Here is a 14,283-nt window from a genome sequence, read left to right on the forward strand (position 1 = left end):
AGGGGGGTGCCCGAGCAGCGACCCTCCCCAGCTCTAGCCCAACTCCTACTTACCTGCCAGGTGAGATACTATGATCAGGAAGGTGCTTCTCCCAGGGCAAGGCTCACCCATTGCACTCTGGGTGTGCTGCTCCTGCGATTTCCCCAAATGTGGGACACTTGACTGCATAATTTGTGTTTCCTCTGGTCGGCTCTCGTATAATTCAGATCTCTTTGTCTCAGGTCTCTCTCCAGCCTAGTTTGCTGTCTGTTTCCACTTCTCTTTTCTTGAGCCGCTCCCTTCTATGCCCTTGCGCACTATCCTGACTTCTCCCGTCTGCTTACTTTGTGCCTTCCAACGCACAATGCGAACTACAGGTAGTGCTGCAGGGCCCACACCCTTTTACTTGCCTTACAGAGCAGCTCTGGAGCTGTTACAGTGCCCAGCTGCTGCAAGAAATCAGCTTAAATGCTTCAGGGGCTGGGGCATAGCCAACATGAGCCCCACACCGAAGGAGGGTGGAGGTGTTTAATGCGAACTAGGGGTCATCCAAGCGCCGCAAAAGGCCGCCATGCCCTGCACGCCCCTTTTCTCTTTTCATATGCAGATGAGGGTTGAAGCCAACTTTGACCCACTGCTTGGATGACATCACCGTATGCAAATCCATCTGCTGCAGGCCTTCCCCCAGGAATGCTTGTACTAGTTGTTGCATTTGGTTTGTTGTTTGGGGGTGCTTCAGTATTAGGCAGCCTTCTGCCCTCCCATGTTCATCTGAAAATATGTGTTCTCCCTGCAGTTGTTGTCCCCAGATGAGAGTTCCCTTGTGCTGCCTCAGTTGAATCTCCTTTACTTGACAGAGATGTGCCTGAGCAGCGGCCCTCCCCAGCTCTATCCCAAATCATACTTATTTTGCATAGGAGATACCATGGTCATGAAGATTGTTCTCCCAGGGTGAGGTTCATTCATTGCATTCTGAGTATGCTAACCCCTGTGATTTCCCCAAATGTGGGAAACTCGACTGCATTATTTGTGGTAGTGGGGGACTGTGTTTGTGCTTTCCTCTGGTCAGCTCTGGTAAAAGTCAGATTTCTTTGTCTCAGATCTTCCTCTAGCCTTGTTCTTCTTTCGAGAGTTCCCTTGTGCTGCCTCAGTTGGATCTCCTTCATTTGACAGGGGGGTGCCCGAGCAGCGACCCTCCCCAGCTCTAGCCCAACTCCTACTTACCTGCCAGGTGAGATACTATGATCATGAAGGTGCTTCTCCCAGGGCAAGACTCACCCATTGCACTCTGGGTGTGCTGCCCCTGTGATTTCCCCAAATGTGGGAAACTTGGCTGCATAATTTGTGTTTCCACTGGTCGGCTTTCATATAATTCAGATTTCTTTGTCTTAGGTCTCTCTCCAGCCTAGTTTGCTGTCTGCTGGCATACTCTCTCTCTGTCTCTCCAAAGGGCCTTGTGGGGAAACTGTCTTCAGAAAAAGCATTCCCTGTGTGTGTAGTGTGTCGGTACACGTGTGTCGACATGTCTGAGGAAGAAGGCTATATTAGAGAGGAGCGGGAGCAAATGAACGTGGTGTCTCCGCCGACACCTGATTGGATGGATATGTGGAATGTTTAAAATGCTAGTGTAAACTCATTGCACAAAAGATTAGACAAGGCAGAAGCTTTGGGACAGTCAGGGTCTCAACCAATGCCTAATCCTATGTCGCAGGGACTGTCAGGGTCTCATAAGCGCCCACTATCCAGATTGTTGACACAGATACCGACACGGATTCTGACTCCAGTGTCGATTACGATGATGCAAAGTTACAGCCAAAATTGGCAAAATACATTTGATATATGATTATGGCAATAAAAGATGTTTTGCACATCACAGAGGAGCCCCCTATCCCTGACAAGAGGGTACATATGTACAAGGGAAAGAAGCCTGAGGTAACCTTTCCCCCCTCACACGAGCTGAACGAGTTATGTGAAAAAGCTTGGGAATCTCCTGCAGATTTCCAAAAGGATTCCCCTTTCCCATCAACGGATAGGTTACGATGGGAATCCTCCCCTTGGGTGGACAAAGCATTAACACGCTTATCCAAGAAGGTAGCCCTCCCGTCCCAGGATACGGCTACCCTCAAAGAGTCTGCTGACCGCAAACAGGAGATTACCCTGAAGTCCATTTATACACATTCAGGTACCTTACTCAGACCGGCAATTGCGTCGGCCTGGGTGTGTAGTGCTGTAGCGGCATGGACGGATACCCTAGATAAGGCTACTATTTTATTGCCCCTGGGGCATATAAGAGATGCTGTCCTATATATGTGTGTATGCAAACTACAGGTGGTGCTGCAGGGCTCACACCCTTTTACTTGTCTTGTAGAGCAACTCTGGAGCTGTTACTGGGTCCAGCTGCTGCAAGAAATCAGCTTGAATGCTTCAGGGGCTTGGGCATGGCCAACATGAGCCCCACACTGATGGGGGTGTATAAAGCGATCTAGGGGTCATCCAAGCGCAACCCCACAAAGGCCGCCATGCCCTGCGTGACCATTTTCTCTTTTCATATGCAGACGAGGGTTGCAGCCAACTATGCCCATTGCTTGGATGACATCACCGTATGCAAATCCGTCTGCTGCAGACCTTTCCCCAGGAATGCTTGTACTAGTTGTTGCATATGGTTTGATGTTTGAGGGTGCTTCAGTATTAGGCAGCCTTCCGCCCTCTCATGTTCATCTGAAAATATGTGGTCTCCCTGCAGTTCCCTTGTGCTTCCTCAGTTGAATCTCCTTAACTTGACGGGTGTGTGCCCGAGCAGCCGCCCTCCACAGCCCTATCCCAGCACATGCTTTTCTTGCGTATGAGATCTCTTGATCATGAAGATAGTTCTCACAGGGTGAGGTTCATCCATTACATTTTAAAGTAGGAAGGTACAAATTACATATTCAAATTACATATATGTGCTGGATTCAAATGTTTTCCCCCCTTCCTTTCTCAATTGTGCCCATCAGCAGCTATTCTAATGTTGCTGCCAATGGGTGTGACACATTCATTTCTTCTGTGGGGTACACTGGACTCCACAAGGATTCACATTGGGGTGTAGAGTAGGATCTTGATCTGAGGCACCAACAGGCTCAAAGCTTTTGACTGTTCCCAAGATGCTCAGCGCCCCCTCCTCTATAACCTCGCTTCCATGAACAGGGAGCTCAGTTTGTAGTTGGTGCCTTCAGTAGCAGGCCACTTAAGAGGGGGCTGCCTCAGGCAGCCTATTCTTAGCTATTAATTTTGACAAGAAAAGAAGAACTTTTATTTATAAGAATCTACAAGGGCTGCAGCGGCCCTCCCCAGCCCTATCCCAAATCATACTTATTTTGCATAGGAGATACCATGGTCATGAAGATTGTTCTCCCAGGGTGAGGTTCATTCATTGCATTCTGGGTATGCTGACCCCTGTGATTTCCCCAAATGTGGGAAACTCAACTGCATTATTTGTGGTAGTGGGGGACTGTGTTTGTGCTTTCTTCTGGTCAACTCCCCCCTCTTCCTGCTGTGTTCGGCCACCCCCTACCCCCTCCCCTCCCTGCCGTGTGTCCGGTCACCCTCCCCTCTCTGCTGTGTGTCCAGCCACCCCCCCCCCTCTCAGCTGTGTGTCCGGCCACCCCCCCCAGACACGCAGCGCCTGACACACACAGACATGCAACGCCTGACACGCATACGCATATGCAGCGCTGGACGCACACGCACACAGCACCTGACACACACACACACACACACAGCACCTGACACACACGCACACACACAGCACCTGACACACACACACACAGCACCTGACACTCACACGGACCTGACACACGCGCACACACTCACACGCAGCACCTGACACACGCACACACAGACGCAGCACCTGACACTCACACGGACCTGACACACACGCACACACTCACACGCGGCGCCTGACGCACATAGACACGCGGCGCCTGACGCACATAGACACGCGGCGCCTGACGCACACGCGGCGCCTGACGCACACGCGGCGCCTGACGCACACGCGGCGCCTGACAGACACGCGGCGCCTGACACACACGCACAGGCAGCGCCTGGCACACACGCACAGGCAGCGCCTGACACACACGCAGCGCCTGACACACACAGACACGCAGCGCCTGACACACACAGACACGCAGCGCCTAACGCACAGGCAGCGCCTGACACACGCAGCGCCTGACACACGCAGCGCCTGACACACGCAGCGCCTGACACACGCAGCGCCTGACACACACACGCACCTGACACTCACATGCTCCTGACACACGAAGCATGATGGCCTAACAGGAGGCTTTAAAATTTTCTTTCTAGTGACCTTCGTTTGGGAGAAAAATGCAAAGGTACAAGACAGCTTTTCCTTGCCAATATCTCTCTTTTGCAAAGAGCTGCGCATTGGAAAATTCAGGGCTATGTCGTGTAGATGATGGCCTAACAGGAGGCTTTAAAATTATCTTTCTAGTGTCCTTCGTTTGGGAGAAAAATGCAAAGGTACAAGACAGCTTTTCCTTGCCAATATCTCTCTTTTGCAAAGAGCTGCGCATTGGAAAATTCAGGGCTATGTCGTGTAGATGATGGCCTAACAGGAGGCTTTAAAATTATCTTTCTAGTGTCCTTCGTTTGGGAGAAAAATGCAAAGGTACAAGACAGCTTTTCCTTGCCAATATCTCTCTTTTGCAAAGAGCTGCGCATTGGAAAATTCAGGGCTATGTCGTGTAGATGATGGCCTAACAGGAGGCTTTAAAATTTTCTTTCTAGTGTCCTTCGTTTGGGAGAAAAATGCAAAGGTACAAGACAGCTTTTCCTTGCCAATATCTCTCTTTTGCAAAGAGCTGCGCATTGGAAAATTCAGGGCTATGTCGTGTAGATGATGGCCTAACAGGAGGCTTTAAAATTTTCTTTCTAGTGTCCTTCGTTTGGGAGAAAAATGCAAAGGTACAAGACAGCTTTTCCTTGCCAATATCTTTCTTTTGCAAAGAGCTGCGCATTGGAAAATTCAGGGCTATGTCGTGTAGATGATGGCCTAACAGTAGGCTTTAAAATTATCTTTCTAGTGTCCTTCGTTTGGGAGAAAAATGCAAAGGTACAAGACAGCTTTTCCTTGCCAATATCTCTCTTTTGCAAAGAGCTGCGCATTGGAAAATTCAGGGCTATGTCGTGTAGATGATGGCCTAACAGGAGGCTTTAAAATTTTCTTTCTAGTGTCCTTCGTTTGGGAGAAAAATGCAAAGGTACAAGACAGCTTTTCCTTGCCAATATCTTTCTTTTGCAAAGAGCTGCGCATTGGAAAATTCAGGGCTATGTCGTGTAGATGATGGCCTAACAGTAGGCTTTAAAATTATCTTTCTAGTGTCCTTCGTTTGGGAGAAAAATGCAAAGGTACAAGACAGCTTTTCCTTGCCAATATCTCTCTTTTGCAAAGAGCTGCGCATTGGAAAATTCAGGGCTATACCGTGTAGATGAAGCACTATCAGGAGGCTTTAAAATTTTCATTCTAGTGTCCTTCGTTTGGGAGAAAAATGCAAAGGTACAAGACAGCTTTTCCTTGCCAATATCTCTCCTTTGCAAAGAGCTGCGCATTGGAAAATTCAGGGCTATGCCGTGTAGATGATGGCCTAACAGGAAGCTTTAAAATTTTCTTTCTAGTGTCCTTCGTTTGGGAGAAAAATGCAAAGGTACAAGACAGCTTTTCCTTGCCAATATCTCTCTTTTGCAAAGAGCTGTGCATTGGAAAATTCAGGGCTATGTCGTGTAGATGATGGCCTAACAGGAGGCTTTAAAATTATCTTTCTAGTGTCCTTCGTTTGGGAGAAAAATGCAAAGGTACAAGACAGCTTTTCCTTGCCAATATCTCTCTTTTGCAAAGAGCTACGCATTGGAAAATTCAGGGCTATGTCTTGTAGATGATGGCCTAACAGTAGGCTTTAAAATTTTCTTTCTAGTGTCCTTCGTTTGGGAGAAAAATGCAAAGGTACAAGACAGCTTTTCCTTGCCAATATCTCTCTTTTGCAAAGAGCTACGCATTGGAAAATTCAGGGCTATGTCTTGTAGATGATGGCCTAACAGTAGGCTTTAAAATTTTCTTTCTAGTGTCCTTCTTTTGGGAGAAAAATGCAAAGGTACAAGACAGCTTTTCCTTGCCAATATCTCTCTTTTGCAAAGAGCTGCGCATTGGAAAATTCAGGGCTATGTCGTGTAGATGATGGCCTAACAGGAGGCTTTAAAATTATCTTTCTAGTGTCCTTCGTTTGGGAGAAAAATGCAAAGGTACAAGACAGCTTTTCCTTGCCAATATCTCTCTTTTGCAAAGAGCTACGCATTGGAAAATTCAGGGCTATGTCGTGTAGATGATGGCCTAACAGGAGGCTTTAACATTTTCTTTCTAGTGTCCTTCGTTTGGGAGAAAAATGCAATGGTACAAGACAGCTTTTCCTTGCCAATATCTCTCTTTTGCAAAGAGCTGCGCATTGGAAAATTCAGGGCTATGTCGTGTAGATGATGGAATAACAGGAGGCTTTAAAATTTTCTTTCTAGTGTCCTTCGTATGGGAGAAAAATGCAAAGGTACAAGACAGCTTTTCCTTGCCAATATCTCTCTTTTGCAAAGAGCTGCGCATTGGAAAATTCAGGGCTATGCCGTGTAGATGATGGCCTAACAGGAGGCTTTAAAATTTTCTTTCTAGTGTCCTTCGTTTGGGAGAAAAATGCAAAGGTACAAGACAGCTTTTCCTTGCCAATATCTCTCTTTTGCAAAGAGCTGCGCATTGGAAAATTCAGGGCTATGTCGTGTAGATGATGGCCTAACAGGAGGCTTTAAAATTATCTTTCTCTATCGTCCTAAGTGGATGCTGGGGTTCCTGAAAGGACCATGGGGAATAGCGGCTCCGCAGGAGACAGGGCACAAAAGTAAAGCTTTTACAGGTCAGGTGGTGTGTACTGGCTCCTCCCCCTATGACCCTCCTCCAGACTCCAGTTAGATTTTTGTGCCCGGCCGAGAAGGGTGCAATTCTAGGTGGCTCTCATAAAGAGCTGCTTAGAGAGTTTAGCTTAGGTTTTTTATTTTACAGTGATTCCTGCTGGCAACAGGATCACTGCAACGAGGGACAGAGGGGAGAAGAAGTGAACTCACCTGCGTGCAGGATGGATTGGCTTCTTGGCTACTGGACATGAAGCTCCAGAGGGACGATCACAGGTACAGCCTGGATGGTCACCGGAGCCACGCCGCCGGCCCCCTCACAGATGCTGAAGCAAGAAGAGGTCCAGAATCGGCGGCTGAAGACTCCTGCAGTCTTCTTAAGGTAGCGCACAGCACTGCAGCTGTGCGCCATTTTCCTCTCAGCACACTTCACACGGCAGTCACTGAGGGTGCAGGGCGCTGGGGGGGGGGCGCCCTGGGAGGCAAATGAAAACCTTCAAAAAGGCTAAAAATACCTCACATATAGCCCCAGAGGCTATATGGAGATATTTACCCCTGCCTAAATGTACTAAATAGCGGGAGACGAGCCCGCCGAAAAAGGGGCGGGGCCTATCTCCTCAGCACATGGCGCCATTTTCTGTCACAGCTCCGCTGGTCAGGAAGGCTCCCAGGTCTCTCCCCTGCACTGCACTACAGAAACAGGGTATAACAGAGAGGGGGGGCAAAATAAATGGCAATATATTAATATAAAAGCAGCTATAAGGGAGCACTTAATCATAAGGCTATCCCTGTCATATATAGCGCTTTTTGGTGTGTGCTGGCAGACTCTCCCTCTGTCTCCCCAAAGGGCTAGTGGGTCCTGTCTTCGTATAGAGCATTCCCTGTGTGTCTGCTGTGTGTCGGTACGTGTGTGTCGACATGTATGAGGACGTTATTGGTGTGGAGGCGGAGCAATTGCCAAATATGAGGATGTCACCTCCTAGGGGGTCGACACCAGAATGGATGCCTTTATTTGTGGAATTACGGGATAGCGTCAACTCGCTTAAGCAGTCGTTTGCCGACATGAGGCGGCCGGACACTCAATTAGTGCCTGTCCAGGCGCCTCAAACACCGTCAGGGGCTGTAAAACGCCCCTTGCCTCAGTCGGTCGACACAGACCCAGACACAGGCACTGATTCCGGTGGTGAAGGTGACGAATCAACCGTATTTTCCAGTAGGGCCACACGTTATATGATTTTGGCAATAAAGGAGATGTTACATTTAGCTGATACTACAGGTACCACTAAACAGGGTATTATGTGGGGTGTGAAAAAACTACCAGTAGTTTTTACCGAATCAGAAGAATTAAATGACGTGTGTGATGAAGCGTGGGGTGCCCCGATAAAAAACTGCTAATTTCAAAGAAGTTATTGGCTTTATACCCTTTCCCGCCAGAGGTTAGGGAGCGCTGGGAAACACCTCCTAGGGTGGACAAAGCGCTAACACGCTTATCAAAACAAGTGGCGTTACCCTCTCCTGAGACGGCCGCACTTAAAGATCCATCAGATAGGAGGATGGAAAATATCCAAAAAGGTATATACACACATGCAGGTGTTATACTACGACCAGCTATTGCGACTGCCTGGATGTGCAGTGCTGGGGTAGTTTGGTCAGAGTCCCTGATCGAAAATATTGATACCCTGGACAGGGACAATATTTTACTGTCGTTAGAACAAATAAAGGATGCATTTCTTTATATGCGTGATGCACAGAGAGATATCTGCACACTGGCATCACGGGTAAGTGTGCTATGTCCATTTCGGCCAGAAGAGCTTTATGGACACGACAGTGGACAGGCGATGCGTAGAGGAGTTATTTGGGGTCGGTCTATCGGATTTGGTGGCCACGGCTACGGCCGGGATATCCACCTTTCTACCTCAAGTCACTCCCCAACAGAAAAAGGCACCGACCTTTCAACCGCAGCCCTTTCGTTCCTTTAAAAATAAGAGAGCAAAGGGCTATTCATATCTGCCACGAGGCAGAGGACGAGGGAAGAGACAGCAACAGGCAGCTCCTTCCCAGGAACAGAAGCCCTCCCCGGCTTCTACAAAAGCCTCAGCATGACGCTGGGGCTTCGCAAGCGGACTCGGGGGCGGTAGGCGGTCGTCTCAAGAATTACAGCGCGCAGTGGGCTCACTCGCAGGTAAATCCCTGGATCCTGCAGATAATATCTCAGGGGTACAGGTTGAAATTAGAGACAGAGCCACCTCGCCGTTTCCTGAAGTCTGCTTTACCAACGTCCCCCTCAGAAAGGGAGACGGTTTTGGAAGCCATTCACAAGCTGTATTCTCAGCAGGTGATAGTCAAGGTACCTCTTCTACAACAAGGGAAGGGGTATTATTCCACTCTTTTTGTGGTACCGAAGCCGGATGGCTCGGTAAGGCCTATTCTAAATCTGAAGTCCTTGAACCTGTACATAAAGAAGTTCAAGTTCAAGATGGAGTCACTCAGAGCAGTGATAGCGAACCTGGAAGAAGGGGACTTTATGGTATCCTTGGACATCAAGGATGCGTATCTCCACGTTCCAATTACCCCTCACACCAGGGGTACCTCAGGTTCGTTGTACAAAACTGTCACTATCAGTTTCAGACGCTGCCGTTTGGTTTGTCCACGGCACCTCGGGTCTTTACAAAGGTAATGGCCGAGATAATATTTCTTCTTCGAAGAAAAGGCGTATTAATTATCCCATACTTGGACGATCTCCTAATAAGGGCAAGGTCCAGAGAACAGCTAGAGATGGGTTTAGCACTATCTCAAGAGGTGCTAAAGCAGCACGGATGGATTCTGAATATTCCAAAATCCCAATTAATGCCGACAACTCGTCTGCTGTTCCTGGGGATGATTCTGGACACAGTTCAGAAAAAGGTTTTTCTTCCCGAAGAAAAAGCCAAGGAGTTATCTGACCTGGTCAGGAACCTCCTAAAACCAGGAAAGGTGTCTGTACATCAATGCACAAGAGTCCTGGGAAAAAATGGTAGCTTCTTACGAAGCAATCCCTTTCGGCAGATTCCATGCAAAGGGATCTGTTGGACAAATGGTCAGGGTCGCATCTTCAGATGCACCTGCGGATAACCCTGTCGCCGAGGACAAGGGTATCCCTTCTGTGGTGGTTGCAGGAGGCTCATCTATTGGAGGGCCGCAGATTCGGCATGCAGGATTGGATCCTGGTGACCACGGATGCCAGCCTGAGAGGCTGGGGAGCAGTCACACAGGGAAGAAATTTCCAGGGAGTGTGGTCGAGCCTGAAAAAGTCTCTTCACATAAGCATTCTGGAACTAAGAGCAATCTACAATGCTCTAAGCCAGGCGGAACCTCTGCTTCAAGGAAGACCGGTGTTGATCCAGTCGGACAACATCACGGCAGTCGCCCATGTAAACAGACAGGGCGGCACAAGAAGCAGGAGGGCAATGGCAGAAGCTGCCAGGATCCTTCGCTGGGCGGAGAATCACGTGATAGCACTGTCAGCAGTATTCATCCCGGGCGTGGACAACTGGGAAGCAGACTTCCTCAGCAGACACGACCTTCACCCGGGAGAGTGGGGACTTCATCCAGAAGTTTTCCACATGCTATTAAACCGTTGGGTAAAACCAATGGTGGACATGATGGCGTCTCGCCTCAACAAAACACTGGACAGGTATTGCGCCAGGTCAAGAGATCCGCAGGCAATAGCTGTGGACGCGCTGGTAACACCTTGGGTGTACCAGTCGGTATATGTGTTTCCTCCTCTGCCTCTCATACCAAAGGTATTGAGGATTATACGGCAAAGAGGAGTAAGACTAGTGGCTCCGGATTGGCCAAGAAGGACTTGGTACCCGGAACTTCAAGAGATGGTCACGGACGATCCGTGGCCTCTAGTTCTGAGAAGGGACCTGCTTCAGCAGGGTCCTTGTCTTTTTCAAGACTTACCGCGGCTGCGTTTTGACGGCATGGCGTTTGAATGCCAGATCCTAAAAGGAAAAGGCATTCCAGAAGAAGTCATTCCTACCTTGATAAAGGCAAGGAAGGAAGTCACCGCGAAGCATTATCGCCGTATTTGGCGAAAATATGTTGCGTGGTGCGAGCAGCGGAGTGCTCCGATGGAGGAATTTCAACTGGGTCGTTTTCCTACATTTCCTGCAATCAGGATTGTCTATGGGTCTCAAATTGGGATCTATTAAGGTTCAAATTTCGGCCCTATCAATATTCTTCCAAAAAGAATTGGCCTCAGTCCCTGAGGTCCAGATTTTTATCAAAGGAGTACTGCATATACAGCCTCCTGTGGTGCCTAAGGTGGCACCGTGGGATCTAAATGTAGTTTTAGATTTCCTCAAATCCAATTGGTTTGAACCACTAAAGAATGTGGATTTGAAATATCTCACATGGAAAGTGACTATGTTACTGGCCCTGGCTTCGGCCGGGAGAGTATCTGAACTGGCGGCTTTGTTTTATAAAAGCCCATATTTAATTTTCCATTCGACATAGGGCAGAGCTGCGGACGCGTCCGCATTTTCTCCCTAAGGTGGTATCAGCGTTTCACCTGAACCAGCCTATTGTAGTGCCTGCGGCTACAGACGACTTGAAGGACTCCAAGTTGTTGGACGTTGTCAGAGCCTTAAAAATATACATTTAAAGGACGGCTGGAGTCAGAAAATCTGACTCGCTGTTTATACTGTATGCACCCAACAAGTTGGGTGCACCTGCTTCTAAGCAGTCGATTGCTCGTTGGATTTGTAACAAAATTCAACTTGTACATTCTGTGGCAGGCCTGCCACAGCCTAAATCTGTTAAGGCCCATTCCGCAAGGAAGGTGGGCTCATCTTGGGCGGCTGCCCGAGGGGTCTCGGCATTACAACTCTGCCGAGCAGCTACGTGGTCAGGGGAGAACACGTTTGTAAATTTTTACAAATTTGATACCCTGGCAAAGGAGGACCTGGAGTTCTCTCATTCGGTGCTGCAGAGTCATCCGCACTCTCCCGCCCGTTTGGGAGCTTTGGTATAATCCCCATGGTCCTTTCAGGAACCCCAGCATCCACTTAGGACGATAGAGAAAATAAGAATTTACTTACCGATAATTCTATTTCTCGGAGTCCGTAGTGGATGCTGGGCGCCCATCCCAAGTGCGGATTATCTGCAATACTTGTACATAGTTATTGTTAACTAATTCGGGTTATTGTTTAGGAAGCCATCTTTCAGAGGCTCCTCTGTTATCATACTGTTAACTGGGTTTAGATCACAAGTTGTACGGTGTGATTGGTGTGGCTGGTATGAGTCTTACCCGGGATTCAAAATCCTCCCTTATTGTGTACGCTCGTCCGGGCACAGTACCTAACTGGAGTCTGGAGGAGGGTCATAGGGGGAGGAGCCAGTACACACCACCTGACCTGTAAAAGCTTTACTTTTGTGCCCTGTCTCCTGCGGAGCCGCTATTCCCCATGGTCCTTTCAGGAACCCCAGCATCCACTACGGACTCCGAGAAATAGAATTATCGGTAAGTAAATTCTTATTTTCTAGTGTCCTTCGTTTGGGAGAAAATGCAAAGGTACAAGACAGCTTTTCCTTGCCAATATCTCTCTTTTGCAAAGAGCTGCGCATTGGAAAATTCAGGGCTATGTCGTGTAGATGATGGCCTAACAGGAGGCTTTAAAATTATCTTTCTAGTGTCCTTCGTTTGGGAGAAAAATGCAAAGGTACAAGACAGCTTTTCCTTGCCAATATCTCTCTTTTGCAAAGAGCTGCGCATTGGAAAATTCAGGGCTATGCCGTGTAGATGAAGCACTAACAGGAGGCTTTAAAATTATCTTTCTAGTATCCTTCGTTTGGGAGAAAAATGCAAAGGTACAAGACAGCTTTTCCTTGCCAATATCTCTCTATTGCAAAGAGCTACGCATTGGAAAATTCAGGGCTATGCCGTGTAGAGGAAGCACTAACAGGAGGCTTTAAAATTATCTTTCTAGTGTCCTTCGTTTGGGAGAAAAATGCAAAGGTACAAGACAGCTTTTCCTTGCCAATATCTCTCTATTGCAAAGAGCTACGCATTGGAAAATTCAGGGCTATGCCGTGTAGATGAAGCACTAACAGGAGGCTTTAAAATTATCTTTCTAGTGTCCTTCGTTTGGGAGAAAAATGCAAAGGTACAAGACAGCTTTTCCTTGCCAATATCTCTCTTTTGCAAAGAGCTGCGCATTGGAAAATTCAGGGCTATGTCGTGTAGATGACGGCCTAACAGGAGGCTTTAAAATTATCTTTCTAGTGCCCTTCGTTTGGGAGAAAAATGCAAAGGTACAAGACAGCTTTTCCTTGCCAATATCTCTCTTTTGCAAAGAGCTACGCATTGGAAAATTCAGGGCTATGTCGTGTAGATGATGGCCTAACAGGAGGCTTTAAAATTATCTTTCTAGTGCCCTTCGTTTGGGAGAAAAATGCAAAGGTAAAGACAGCTTTTCCTTGCCAATATCTCTCTTTTGCAAAGAGCTGCGCATTGGAAAATTCAGGGCTATGCCGTGTAGATGATGGCCTAACAGGAGGCTTTAAAATTTTCTTTCTAGTGTCCTACGTTTGGGAGAAAAATGCAAAGGTACAAGACAGCTTTTCCTTGCCAATATCTCTCTTTTGCAAAGAGCTGCGCATTGGAAAATTCAGGGCTATGTCGTGTAGATGATGGCCTAACAGGAGGCTTTAAAATTATCTTTCTAGTGTCCTTCGTTTGGGAGAAAAATGCAAAGGTACAAGACAGCTTTTCCTTGCCAATATCTCTCTTTTGCAAAGAGCTACGCATTGGAAAATTCAGGGCTATGTCTTGTAGATGATGGCCTAACAGTAGGCTTTCAAATTTTCTTTCTAGTGTCCTTCGTTTGGGAGAAAAATGCAAGGTACAAGACAGCTTTTCCTTGCCAATATCTCTCTTTTGCAAAGAGCTACGCATTGGAAAATTCAGGGCTATGTCTAGTAGATGATGGCCTAACAGTAGGCTTTAAAATTTTCTTTCTAGTGTCCTTCGTTTGGGAGAAAAATGCAAAGGTACAAGACAGCTTTTCCTTGCCAATATCTCTCTTTTGCAAAGAGCTACGCATTGGAAAATTCAGGGCTATGTCGTATAGATGATGGCCTAACAGGAGGCTTTAAAATTTTCTTTCTAGTGTCCTTCGTTTGGGAGAAAAATGCAAAGGTACAAGACAGCTTTTCCTTGCCAATATCTCTCTTTTGCAAAGAGCTACGCATTAGAAAATTCAGGGCTATGCCGTGTAGCTGAAGCACTAACAGGAGGCTTTAAAATTTTCATTCTAGTGTCCTTCGTTTGGGAGAAAAATGCAAAGGTACAAGACAGCTTTTCCTTGCCAATATCTCTCT

At 47.5% G+C, this 14,283-nt stretch overlaps 4 non-coding genes across 4 annotated transcripts; all 4 read left to right on the forward strand.

Moving 5' to 3' along the window:
• Positions 1-45: 45 nt before the first annotated feature.
• Positions 46-208, forward strand: LOC135043319 (U1 spliceosomal RNA). The gene has a single exon (XR_010236217.1). It is a non-coding gene; the product is annotated as a U1 spliceosomal RNA (small nuclear RNA).
• Positions 209-879: 671 nt separating this feature from the next.
• On the forward strand, positions 880-1,043 carry LOC135043290 (U1 spliceosomal RNA). Its single transcript, XR_010236189.1, has one exon. It is a non-coding gene; the product is annotated as a U1 spliceosomal RNA (small nuclear RNA).
• Positions 1,044-1,195: 152 nt separating this feature from the next.
• Positions 1,196-1,358, forward strand: LOC135043287 (U1 spliceosomal RNA). The gene has a single exon (XR_010236187.1). It is a non-coding gene; the product is annotated as a U1 spliceosomal RNA (small nuclear RNA).
• A 1,965-nt stretch (positions 1,359-3,323) lies between these two features.
• Positions 3,324-3,487, forward strand: LOC135043298 (U1 spliceosomal RNA). The gene has a single exon (XR_010236197.1). It is a non-coding gene; the product is annotated as a U1 spliceosomal RNA (small nuclear RNA).
• Positions 3,488-14,283: the final 10,796 nt, after the last annotated feature.

This window comes from Pseudophryne corroboree, unplaced genomic scaffold (assembly GCF_028390025.1).
Source record: "Pseudophryne corroboree isolate aPseCor3 unplaced genomic scaffold, aPseCor3.hap2 scaffold_853, whole genome shotgun sequence".
Classification (NCBI taxonomy): Eukaryota; Metazoa; Chordata; class Amphibia; order Anura; family Myobatrachidae; genus Pseudophryne; species Pseudophryne corroboree.